The sequence below is a fragment of the Staurois parvus genome, unplaced genomic scaffold (genome assembly GCF_062004578.1).
Source record: "Staurois parvus isolate SC_StPar_1 unplaced genomic scaffold, SC_StPar_1.0 ptg000636l, whole genome shotgun sequence".
NCBI classification, from domain to species: Eukaryota; Metazoa; Chordata; class Amphibia; order Anura; family Ranidae; genus Staurois; species Staurois parvus.
Window position 1 is genome coordinate 6451598 of NW_028318432.1, and position 13403 is coordinate 6465000.

Sequence of the window (13403 nt, forward strand, 5' to 3'; positions counted from 1 at the left end):
TTTAAAGGCTGGATGAGAACTTCGGAGCTCACTTTCCAATTACACAAGTCTATCTATCACAGGAGCAGGGAGAAGAGGGTCTGCAAGAAATAAAGAAAATATACGAAGCCTGAAAAAGGAAAGCTAATGCAACCACCACATTTAAAGAATGGATATCTTCCATATATTACATTGTGTCCTTGGGCTTAGATACATCTTATTTTTAAAACCATTATTTTATACAAGTGTTTTAATGTACCTATTGTATTCATTTAAAGGCTGGATGAGAACTCCAGTGCTCAATAAGCCTAGGTTCACACTTGTGCGGTGCGGCATATCGCATGTGATTCGCACAGGAACCGTACCGCATTCCTGTGCAAATCACATGTGAATTCTGTGCGGTGCAATTTGAGCCATACATTTGAGCACTGCATTTGCACCAAAAAGGTGCAGGACCTTTTTTTTTTTTTTTTGTCTGCACTAGAATCTGATCACATGGGTATTCACACCCATGCGATCTGATTCTGCACATCGGACTGTGTATTGAAAACCGATTTTGGGGTGTTGGTAACCTAACATACACACCCGCATGAACGCGGAACGATTATGATGCGGTGCAGAATTCGCACAGAAACCAGTGTGAGTAACCATCACAGGAGCAGGGAGAGGAGATAAAATAAAGTCTGAAAAAAGAAAGCTAATGCACCCACCACATTTAGCCTGGGTTCACACTGATGCAGTGTGGAATTCGCACCGGTTTCTGTGCAAATTCTGCATCGCATCATAATCGCACCCCGTTCATGCAAATCGCTGTGGGTGTGTATGTTAACACCCCAAAATCTGTTCGCAAAACATGGTGAGATGTGCAGAATCGGATTGCATGATTGTGAATACCCATGTGATTCTAGTGTGGACAAAAAAAAAGGGTCCTGCGCCTTTTTGGTTCGACTGTGGTGCAATTTGAGCCATACATAATGTATGGCTCAAATCGCAACACACAGAATTTGTATGTGATTTGCACAGGAATGCAGCGCGGTTCCTGTGTGAATCACATGCGATATGCCGCACCGCAGAAGTGTGAACTCAGGCTTAAAGAACATAAATCTCCAGTATATTATTATTGTGTTCATGATAGATACATTTACTTTCATAACCACTTTTTGTCCTTATATAAGTGTTTCGATGTAACCAATGCATTTACTTCCAGGCTGGATGAGAACTTCAGAGTCCAATTATTTTTTATTTATTTCAGGTATTTATAGAGCGCCATCAATTTACGTAGCGCTTTACATATATATTGTACATTCTCATCAGTCCCTAACCCTCAAGGGGCGTACAATCTAAAATTTATCACTTTCAAGTTAAAAAAAAGTCTGTCCATCGCAGGAGCAGGAGGAAAAGAATCTGCAAAACAAAATGTACTTAGCCTGAATAAAAGAAAGCTAATGCAGACACCACATGTAAAGAATGGAAATCTCCAATATATTATATTGTGTTTATGAGTTTAGATACATTTACTTCCACAACCTCTATTTTTGTCCTTTATATAAGTGTTTCCATGTAAACAATGTATTTATTTACAGGCTGAATGAGACCTTCAGAGTCAGAGCGCCATCAATTTATGCAGCACTTTACATATATATTGTACATTCACATCAGTCCCTAACCCTCAAGGGGCGTACAATCTAAAGTTTATCAATTTCCAGTTAAAAAAAAGTCTGTCCAACACAGGAGCAGGGGGAAGAGTCCGCAAAATCCAGTGTTATAGCACTACATCTAAGGACTGGAAATCTCCAACATGTTATGTTGTGTTCTGGGGATATTGTTCGATTTGTACCAGTGTTTCAATGTATTTATTGAAAGGCTACATGAAAATTTCAGAGCCCAATAAGCACTTCCCAGTTGATCAGGTCTCTCCATCATAGGAGCAGGGGGGAGAGGACTGCGGTTGCTGCTTTGGGGCGGTTGTGCTATCTGTGCTGTGCTTGGCAGGTGCCTAACTTGTGTAGTAAAAGCAAACTAACAGCAAGCTGAGAAAGGAGCAATGCAGAGTCTTGTCAGTGACCCCTGTCCCCAGCCATTGTCCCAGCCAGGGGGGGAGCAGTGCCAGGGGGACCCGCACACTCCGAGCCCAGGCGTGCTCCCCAATAAATCTGCAGCCATTCATGCAGTCACATTACCTGTTCCCCTTGTAACGTGCATGAAAACCCTCCATAAGTGACCATGTCATTTGATTTGCCAGGCAATCTGCACAGCGATTGCCCACCATTTATAATGCTCAGTCAGCATTTAGCTTTTAATTGTGTGCGTGGGTGAAAGGGGAGCGGAACCCCTCCTGGCTGCGGGGCGCACAAGTGGTGAGATTCCCATGTATCGTGCAGCTTGGCTCTCAGGCCAGCGGGGGGAGAATGGCGCCGCCAGAAGGGGGAGCCAGGTACAAGGCGGCTCAATTCACAACCCGCCCTTGTTGCAGGTGCTGCTTTTGACGGCCTCATTAAGTCATTGCTGTTCACTTCTTAGTGTTCACTTCCTAACCCCGAAGTGCTTCTAATTGTTCTCTGTGGCAGTCTGGGAGAATGGACTGCTGCAGGGGAGGGGAGGGGGGATCAGTCTCATAGAAGACAATCGCTGGGCACCTCTACCGAGACCGACTCCTGCCATGGCACTGCTCAGCACTGCACTCTACTCAATGGGACCCTAATACAAGGCACATGCAGTATAGGGGGGACCTCAGACACAATATGGGGGACCTTATACTGAATGAGGTACCCCATATACTAAATATGAGGGAACTTATTCAGTATACAGTATATAGGGGACATTATTCAGTATACAGTATATGGGGAACCTTGTACAGTATATGGGGGACCTTATTCAGTATACAGTATATGGGGAACCTTAGACACTACATGGGGTACCTCATACATTATATGAGGGACCTTATTCGGTATACAGTATATGGGGGAACTTATTCAATATATAGTATATAGGGGACCTTATACAGTTTATGGGGGACCTTATTCAGTATACAGTATATTGAGGACCTTATACAGTATATAGGGGACCTTATTAAGTATACAGCATATGGGGGACCTTATACAGCATATGGGGGACCTCATACAGTATATGGGAGACCTTACTCAGTATACAGTATATGGGGGACCTTACTCAGTATACAGTATATGGGGGACCTTATACAGTATATGCAGGACCTTATTCAGTATACAGTATATGGGGGACCTTATACAGTATATGCAGGACCTCATACAGTATATGCAGGACCTTATTCAGTATACAGTATATGTGGGACCTCATACAGTAAATGGGGGACCATATACAGTATATGGGGGACCTTAGACACTACATGGGGGACCTCACACAGTATATGGGGGATCTCATTCAGTATATGGGGGATCGTATTCAGTATACAGTACATGGGGGACCTTATACAGTATATTGGGGACCTTATTCAGTATACAGTATATGGGGGACCTTATATAGTACATGGGGGACCTTATTTAGTATACAATATATGGGGGACCTTATACAGTACATGGGGGACCTTATTCAGTATGCAGTATATGGGGGACCTCATACAGTAAATGGGGGACCTTATACAGTATATGGGGGACCATAGACACTACATGTGGGACCTCATACAGTATATGGGGGACCTCATACAATATATGGGGACCTTATACAGTATATGGGGGATCTTATTCAGTATACAGTATATGGGGGACCTTATACAGTATACAATATATGGGGGAAGATACTAGCTGACTGTCATGCTGATCCTGTTGCTTCAGTGGACCCATAGAATGTGCACAGATGAGGGCTTTTCTCTGAAGTAGCATTTTCAAATGCAGGTCGATGTGTGGAAACAGCTGCAATCATTCTAAGGGTGGTCATACAGAGCACAATTTTTAGGTCATTTCCTAAAACAATCAAACAGGTAATACAATCTGCCACCAACATGAATACAAATCAAAACACATACAATTATTGCATAAAAGACTAAAATTATATCTATTCATTTGTCTATCTATCCATAAACCTGATATCCATTATTTCTTATCTATTTATCAATCTATTCATATATCTATCTATCCATCACCCTAATATCTATCTATCTATCTATCTATCTATCTATCTATCTATCTATCTATCTATCTATCCATAACCCTGATAGCTATAATTTTTTATACTATTTATTATCTATTATCTGCCTATTGTCCATCCATCATCTAGCTATCCATCTATCTAATGATCTAATTTATCTAAATATCTATCTATTTAAAGCCATTCATCCACCCACCTATATAATGATATAGATAACATCTTCGATAGGCTGTCATCATCTGTTGAATCATGATTGCTATTAAAAGCTGGGGAAAGGTGGCTACAACTGTGGATGGTCATGTGCCTTGGTTGGACCTTTGTATCTGTTATTGTGATACAAAATATGTAATATACTAATAGAATAGTGGTGGATAGGTAGATGGACAGATATAAAATGGGTACATTTATAGATAGATTAATAGATGATAAATTGAATGGAAAATAGGTAAATTGATAGACAAGAATGTTAAGCTGCAATTTGAAAGTGAAGATCTAAACATGTATGAAATCCATAGATACGAAGATATTGTATGGATAGATAAGACAGGACAGAGGTAGATAGACAGACAATAGATAATCTGCCTGTCTGTATATCTATCCATCCATCATTAACCTTAATGTCTATTATTTATCTATTATCTATCTATTATCCATCGTCTAGCTATCTATCCATCTATTGATTTATCTATTTATCTTTTTTTTAATCTATTTTCCATCCATTTATTCAGCCATCCACCACTTTTCATCTATCTATCTATCTATCTATCTATCTATCTATCTATCTATCTATCTATCTATCTATCTATCTATCTATCTATCTATCTATGTAGGAGATGTCAGCGGTAGGCTGCCATCATCTGTTGCATCATGTTTGCTATTACAAGCTGGGGAAAGGTGGCTAAAACTTTTTTTGAGTCAATTACAACCACATTTGGGTCACAGAAAGTAGAAACGCCACCAAAAATATCTGGAAATATGACAGGATCCAAACTGTGGATGGTCATGTGCCTTGATTGGACCATTCTAACTTATTTTCTTATTGTAATCCAAAATGTGTGATCAGGAATATTAAACTGCAATTTTAAATTGAAGGAGATCTAAACAGGTATGAATTTCATAGATATGAGGATAGTATATGGATAGATGAGACAGAAGGAGAAAGGGAGAGAGAGAGAAAGGAAGGAAGGAAGGTAGGTAGGTAGGTAGGTGAACGGATAGATAGCGCAATAAATAGTTATTATTAAATAAGTATTTTTTAATAAATAGGAGGAAGTTGTCGGAACTCGGATGACCCAGATATAATGAGTGATATAATGAGAATAAGAAAGAACAACGATAGCTATGTACTTAGATTAAACAAAAAAATAGATAGACGCAAATGACCTAATTCCATCTTCTAATAGGTACTTCAGATATGTATAAATAAAGATGTTGTATGGAAAAGAAAGAAGAGAGAAAGAAAGAAAGAAAGAAAGAAAGAAAGAAAGAAAGAAAGAAAGAAAGAAAGAAAGAAAGAAAGAAAGAAAAAGGAAGAGAAATAAGGTTTTTCTTTTTAATAAATAGGAGGAAGTTGTAGGAACTCGGATGCTCAGATATAATGAGTAAGAAAATGAGAATAAGAAAGAAAAACGATAGCTAAGTAACTATATAAAAAAAACAGATTGCTTAGTTTAAAATATTAAATAGACGAAAATGACCTAATTCCATCTTCTAACAGGTACTTCAGATATGTATATATAAAGATGTTGAATAGAAAAGGAAAGAAAGAAAGAAAGAAAGAAAGAAAGAAAGAAAGAAAGAAAAAGAAAGAAAGAAAAAAAGAAAGAAAGAAAGAAAGAAAGAAAGAAAGAAAGAAAGAAAGAAAGAAAGAAAGAAAAAAAGAAAGACGAGTGGATAGATTTATATTTCAATAATGATGAAGTTGTTGAAACTCGGATGACCCAGATATAAGGAATAATACCCAGATATAATGATAATAATTGTTTACTTCGGGTCTTTTGCATGAAGCTAATTGCAGTGTTTGGTTAATCTGTCCTGCTGGTGCCTGCAGGGTTAATGCTGGCATCATTGTGTATGCAGAGTCGGTGTTCCCATCCATAGATAGAATTATGAAGCTCTCCGGATGATGTCCCTGATGGTGGGACAGCCATGTCCTCCTTGTCATTTCATTTGTCGGGAAGTGTGCAGATCGATGGCCCCTCATTTGTTCCCCTGGCTGGCTGTTTTGCAGGCGGTGGAGGGGGGGAGCGGCACAAGTGGCCGGATTCCCATGGATGTCCCAGCTCTGCAGCTTGCGCTGACACCCAGGGCTACACTCCAGTCCCCGGGAGGGGGGCACACACACTGACCTCCATGAAAGGGCCTGAAAAGCGGCTTTTTATGGTGCATTACCAGTAAAGCACACAGGTACCAGCTCCTGTATACACAGGCTGCCCGGGCTGCAGGTGCCTCCTAGGACTGGGAGGAAGAATGGGCTGATTACTGAACAAAGCGGCGTCCACAGTACGCAGAATAGCGCACCAGACAGAACCGACAAATAGCGCACCAGACAGAGCACAGAGCCGACATGTCCAGATGGGAGAGCGTTCTCTTCAATGGGCCGGAACTGCCCCAAATAACCCATCTGGGGTAATTCTGGGATAAGCATGAGGGCAGCAAGTGAGATGGTGGCTGATTAGTAACGAGCTGCCTTATTCTGTCCCTCCAGGCTACAGAAAACAGTTGGTATTGATATTCTGTTAAGCACACTTGGAGTATAAATAGAATTTTAGGTTCAAAAAGGTCCGGCATTAGGTGCTTAACAGGAATACAGAGCGGGAGCTGTCACCATAATGTGGAAAACGGCTTTTAGATGTGGATATGAAATGGTTACAGCTGAACTCCAGGCAAATATAAAGACACAAATGAATACAGCTCTGTGATCGTCATTAACCTGGTGTTAAACCCAAAATCAAGCATTTTCTTACCAATTCTTGCATGTGGTGGCTGCATTCGTTTTCTTTTCTAGGCTTTCTTTCCTTTTTTTCCCCTGCTGATCTGGCCAGTAAGTCTGTTGTTTTTCAACAGAGTAAACTGTCCTACAGATGTAACAGATGTTACAGATGCAGCAGATGTTACTACTGACAGGGGTGCTTACAATGATCAACTTTTATTTATGTAAAATCCTTATCCCAAAAGAAACAAAACAGTTACTGAAACTGCTTATAAAATGTTAGCTGGTGCCTGGCTTCAGTTTGTTAGAGTATTCAGATCTACTAGTACATCTAAGTCTCCTCTCTCCCTAGATTGAGAATGCTGCTGTCCAAAGGTGTCTCTGTTGCTCCTTCAGGGCAGGTCAGGGCACTCTTAATACAGGAAGTGTGTTACTGGCCAGACTGCCAGGTGAAAATAGATTATTACTATTATTAATATACAGGATTTATTTAGTTCCAACAGTTTGCGCAGTGCTTTACAAAATGAAGGTAGACATTACAGTTACAATACAATTTGGTACAAGAGGAAACAGAGTGCCCTGCTTGTTAGAGTTTACAATCTAGGAGATTAAAAAAAGCCTAAAAAAAACTAATGCAGCCACCACATCTAATGATTGGCAAGCTGCAATATATTACATTTTTGGGTTTAATACTGCTTTAAATACGTTTTTAAAGGGGAATTAACCTAATTATATGGCTAAATGGTTAGCACTTCCGCCTGGCAGTACCAGGGTCGTTGGTTTAAATCCAAACCATGGCACCATCTGCCTGGAGTTTGCATGATCTCCCTGTGCCTGTGTGGGTTTCCTCCAGGTACTCCAGTTTCCTCCCACACTCCAAAGACATGCTGGTAGGCTAATTAGATCCTGTCTAAATTGGCCCTAGTATGTGTATGTATGATGTAAGTTAGGGACCTTAGATTGCACGCCCCTCAGAGGTGTAGCTAGGATATTTTGTGCCCAGGGACGAACAGCCACCTCATGACACCACCCCCCCGCTTCATATGGTCGCTGTAGACACCCACCCCCCTATCCCGATCACATTGCCCCCCCCTTCATCCATGGCCACTACTCCACTACTCACCCGGCTCGGCTCTCCCCTTGTCCCATCCGGCACATGCCTGGCTCACTGCCCTCCTCTCCGCTCCTCTCCCGGCCAGCTCCTCTCATAACTCACTGTGGATGGCAGACATCAGATGACACATCTGCTGCAGCCACTGCAGTGATCTTGTGAACTCATTTTGGCGCCCCTGTGCCTTGGCGCCTGGGTACATATGTACCCCCCTGCCCTTCCCCCTGCTAGGCCTCTGACGCCCCTTGAGGGTTAGGGACTGATGTGAATGTACAATATATATGTAAAGCACTGTGTAAATTGACAGCACTATATAAGTACCTGTAATAAATAAATATACAATTTGCCCCATCTGCATACATACTGCACATTCTACCTGAGTATACCCTGGTAATCTTTCTGTTCCTGAATTTTTGCTGTTTATTTCAGGCAGTGATGTCACCAGCGCATGCCCAGTTCAACCTACATTTACAGCATGCTGTCCTTGCAGTTATCTTCAGAGCGCCTGTGCTATGGTAATGTAATGCTCTGTCTGCAGCATAGGCGCTTGTTCTCTTGTGTTTCATAAATGTACCTTACTTTCGCACCGGCCTTTAAATCAGAGTGTGCCTACACAAAATTTTAAATGTGATGTCTATGAAAATCTGGCTTGTGGAATTGAAGAGTTTTAGTTTTCAGTTTTTACTGGAGAAATTACTGGAATTCTCCAAAGACTTTTTGATCTCTGATTGTTTTACTGTAGATTTACAGGTTTGCTTTGTATTAATCATTGCCTATCTGACCTTGTCGCTGTTACATGATGTCAATGTAGTGTGGGCCAGAGGTGTCAAGCGCCTGCAAAACATTTAATAAATTGCTTGTGATTGGAAACCATATAAATAGAGAACATGTATCAGATTTCTGCACTGGGGTTTCCAAGACATGGAAGCAATGGACAAAAAGTCTCACTTGGCTGGATTCTTGGTTCAATTTACCTTGCAGAGAATTCAGTACTGAATTCTCTAACTGCAGTAGGAGGAGTGATGATCCCCCAAATTATAATGGAGATATAATGGAGAAGGTGAGAGAACTAGACACACCAGTCAGACAGTGATTGATCCAATTCTTAGCTAAGTAAAATATCAGCTTTCATTATGTTGATCACTGCTACATGCCCCTTGGAAGGGAAATAGTTAAATGATATTTCCTCAGTGACACCTTGCAGAAGCTGCACATGGATACAGGTCATCAACTGATAATGTCCTTGTCATGAAAGCCTGTGCCTGTCCTTTTCCCTGCCAGACACCTTGTCCCTCCACTTGTTGATTGATGAGGATCCAGAGCCAATTACCCTGTCCTGCTCACAGGGTGACAGTCATTAGGGTGAAGTGTTTACAGAGCTCAGATAGTAGATACAGGTCAGTTCTATAAGGTGAGCTCAGGCAGCTGGTATACTTCAGATTGGTCCCCCGCTCCCCATTAAGGATTGGCACCTTTGGAGAAGGGGGGATTTGATAGGTACCCACTCCTACTTCTGCTGTGATTGCCTAGGTGATCGGAAACGGAAGTTGTCCTCCTACCCTCCCTCCCTGAAGTCTTGTGGGACACGTGACAGGTCCTAGAAGATGACGGGGCCATTCAGGAAGTGCAGCGCTACTCGCGCATGTGCAGTGGGCACCCTGCTTTGAAGCCGCAAGCTGTCACAGCCGGGTGCCCACACTGGAATACAGGACAGCCGGTGAAACGGGCTGCGGTGGGAGAAATGCAGGATCGAGGGACAGGTAAGTGGCTGTTTATTAAAAATCAGCAGCTACAGTTTTTGTAGCTGCTGACTTTTATTTTTTCAAAGTGGAACTCCGCTTTAAGCTCAATCTAGTTTTTGAGCCCCCACCCCTCCCCTGCACCTACAGTATTTTTTGGGGAAAAAATAATTTTATACTTGCCTTTGAATCCAGGTGTCTTCTGGCCAATCCAGTGACATCATGGATCCATACTCATCTTGTTCCCCAGTGGTGGTGTGCAATCATTAGTTCTAAACTAAACAGCATTAAAGTGGTAAAAAACCCAAAAGCAAACATTTATTATTGCAGTTTACCATTACTTAGATGTGATGGCTACATTCATTTCCTTTTTTAGTCCTTTCTATTTTCATCTGGTGACCTGTCCAGTCTGTTGTTTTTCAGAAGTGAAAGCTCTCCAGCAGAATGTATCAGTCACAGAGATGAGCTTTTATGTATTTATGTAAAACCTTTATTCCAAAAGGAAAAAAAAACTGTTTGGTGTAACTGCTTATAAAGTATTAGCTGACTTTTGACTTCAAGGTGTTAGTGTATTTAAATCTGCTAATCTGCTAGTCCATCTAACACTCCCCTCCCCCCCAGACTGACAATATTGATGTCCACAGGTGTCCTCTTTGCTCCTACATCCAGAGTAGAGGCACTTTAATACGGGAGGTGTGTTACTGGCCTAGGAAAAAAAAACTAATGCAGCCACTGCATCTAATGATTGATAAACTGCAATATATTACATTTTTGGGTTTGGGTTTAACACTCTAGTCACACCAGGTGTGACTTGCTATGCTATGCAATTTGCCATGCCATGTGAGTGAATCACATTGCAAGTTGCACCCTATTGTCCACATTTAAAGCGATCACATCTGTGCGATTCTGACTTGGTCAGAGCCGCACAGATTTCTAAAGTAGTACATGCACTACTTCAGGTGAGACTTGCATAGACATGTGTATCTTACAAGCCTCAGATGTCTTGCAAGTCGCACCTGAAGTCGAAATGACATCCGACTTTGAAATTGTGCGGCTTTACTGGAAGTCGCATGATTTCAAAGTCAGATCGGTTAGACCGGGGTGTAATACCACTTTAATATTTATCTCTAGGCAAAACCTTTTCTTGCACTGAGTGGGGAAGGGATAGACCCTCTTTGTCCCAGTTGCGGAGATTCAAACTTCTATTTGTACTGGTGCCCATTGTCACCAAAAATGAAAGTGAGGGATTATCCAAATTGCTCCCAGAACTAGAGGTAAGGGGAAATCTTCCAATGGTGACACCTGTTCTGGGGAAAACTTTCTAAGAGGGGTATTAATATTACTTTGGGAGATTTCCTCTGGATTCCTGTTGTGTCTCTTAGACTAGAAGAAAAAGAGAGTCTTCCCAATGGGACAAAGACAGCAAAAAATACACTAGTGTGGGTTTTAACCCTTCCCTACTCTATCCGAAGCAAAAATGGCTATATATGCTGTACATTCTGAAGATTTTTAAGTATCACTCTGTGCAGCAGTACTGTGAGTGGAGGCCAATGTGATGATCTCCAGGGGGTGTATCCATGACACCCTGGGCTCACAAGGCCTGACCCTGGACAGAGTGTAGTGTCTTTGAGGACAGGTCCAGACAGAGGATGAGTATTGCAGGGAATGCTGCATTTATTAAATTCCAGACTGTGCTAGGTAACTTATTTATAAAATTTATAAACCAACTGGAGTTGAGCTTTAAAGTATACTGAAAGCCCATTCATTTATTTATTATTGCATTGTGTCTCCCCTTGGATAGATTTCTCTATACTTATTGTTCCTAAGACACAGCAGAAAGTAAGAGGAAATCTCTCCAAAATGAGGGGAGTTCCCCTCTTAGACATCTGTTACTAAAATAGGTGTCTGTATTGGAAGATTGTTCCTGCATTCCTGTTCCAGTGACATCTGTAAAATTTTGGATTTCTGTAATTTTTTTTGTCCAAGAGACAGTGGTGACCAGGAACTATTAAGAGGTTAAATCTCCTGAACAGGAGCACAGACAGCAAAAAACTGACAAGGATTATAATCCTTTGCATCTCTAGTTTAGAAAAAGTTTTGTTAGTCTACCAGAAAATACAGCAAAGTGCTGCTATTGCAGCTAGTATAACCTCAGAAGGAGAAACCAACCATGGCCACCTACATATGTCCTCTGTATAAAATGTGAAAGTCAAATTGAAAATGACTATAAAATAAAACCTTGCTGAGAGATATACAAGGTCTGCTATTTCTGACCTCCTATTGATTTGCATGATAGTCAGGAATCAAGCATCTTTAGAATTGCTAGAAATATAGTGCACTTAATTTTTACATTTACAACACCACACAGAAACTGCTGCCTACCCTGTATTATTTTCCTCACATATTAACTAGAGTCCATCTCTTGTGGATGGCTAGGTAATGTTTCCTAGATAGATAGATAGATAGATAGATAGATAGATAGATAGATAGATTATTATTATTTATTTCTGGTACTTATATAGCGCCATCAATTTATGGAAAGCTTTACATATATATTGTACATTCACATCAGTCCCTAACCCTCAAGGAGTGTACAATCTAAGGTCCCTAACTCACATTCATACATACACATACTAGGGCCAATTTAGACAGGAGCCAATTAACCTACTAACAAGTCTTTGGAGCATGGGAGGAAACCGTAGTGCCCGGAGGAAACCCACGCAGGCAGAACATGCAAATTCCAAGCAGGTGGTGCCATGGTTGGAATACGAACCAACGACCCTAGTACTGCCAAGCAGAAGAGCTAACTGTAACCACGTACACACAGAGATGGACGCGGTTCAACCATTTTGGCTTCAACCTCCATTTTGGCAAAGGGGTTAACCATCCTGACAAACATATTTCCCCCTCATTCTCCTCCTCCCTTTCTGAGAGTCACAGGGACATTTGGCCAGTGTGTATGTGTGTTAGGAGTGTCACAGGAGGCCAGGGCCCAGCAGGGGGCTAGGAGCTATAAAGTCCCCAAGGGAGCTGGGGCCTAGCTGTCCGAAGAACCTGTAAATGGTAACACCTTGTATAAGATAAGGCAAGCTTTCCCAGGAATTCAAGACATTCCAAGGAAGGCGGGACCAGCAAACACTTTTAAAAATCCAGTTTTCACCCTATGTCTCATATCTTGGAATATGAGAGACTTACATAAAAACCAGACATATCATCAGATTGGATAAGAGAAGATGAACAGTTTAATAGGTCACTCGCCTTGTCTCAAATACATAGGAAAGCCAAAAAATAGATCTCGTGAACCGTTCAGTGTATAATTTCATAATTCATATCTAATCAATCCTCAGACATGTCTGCATAATATTCTATCCGCGGGCGGAATGTCACTTGTGCATAGGAAAAGTTATGAGCCAAAATATGAACTACACGAGATTTTGGCTCTAGTTTAGGTCCACACCCAGACCTCCACGCCCTAAACGGGTATTGGTCCTTGACTTCAGAGACACCCCCTGCTGGGGAA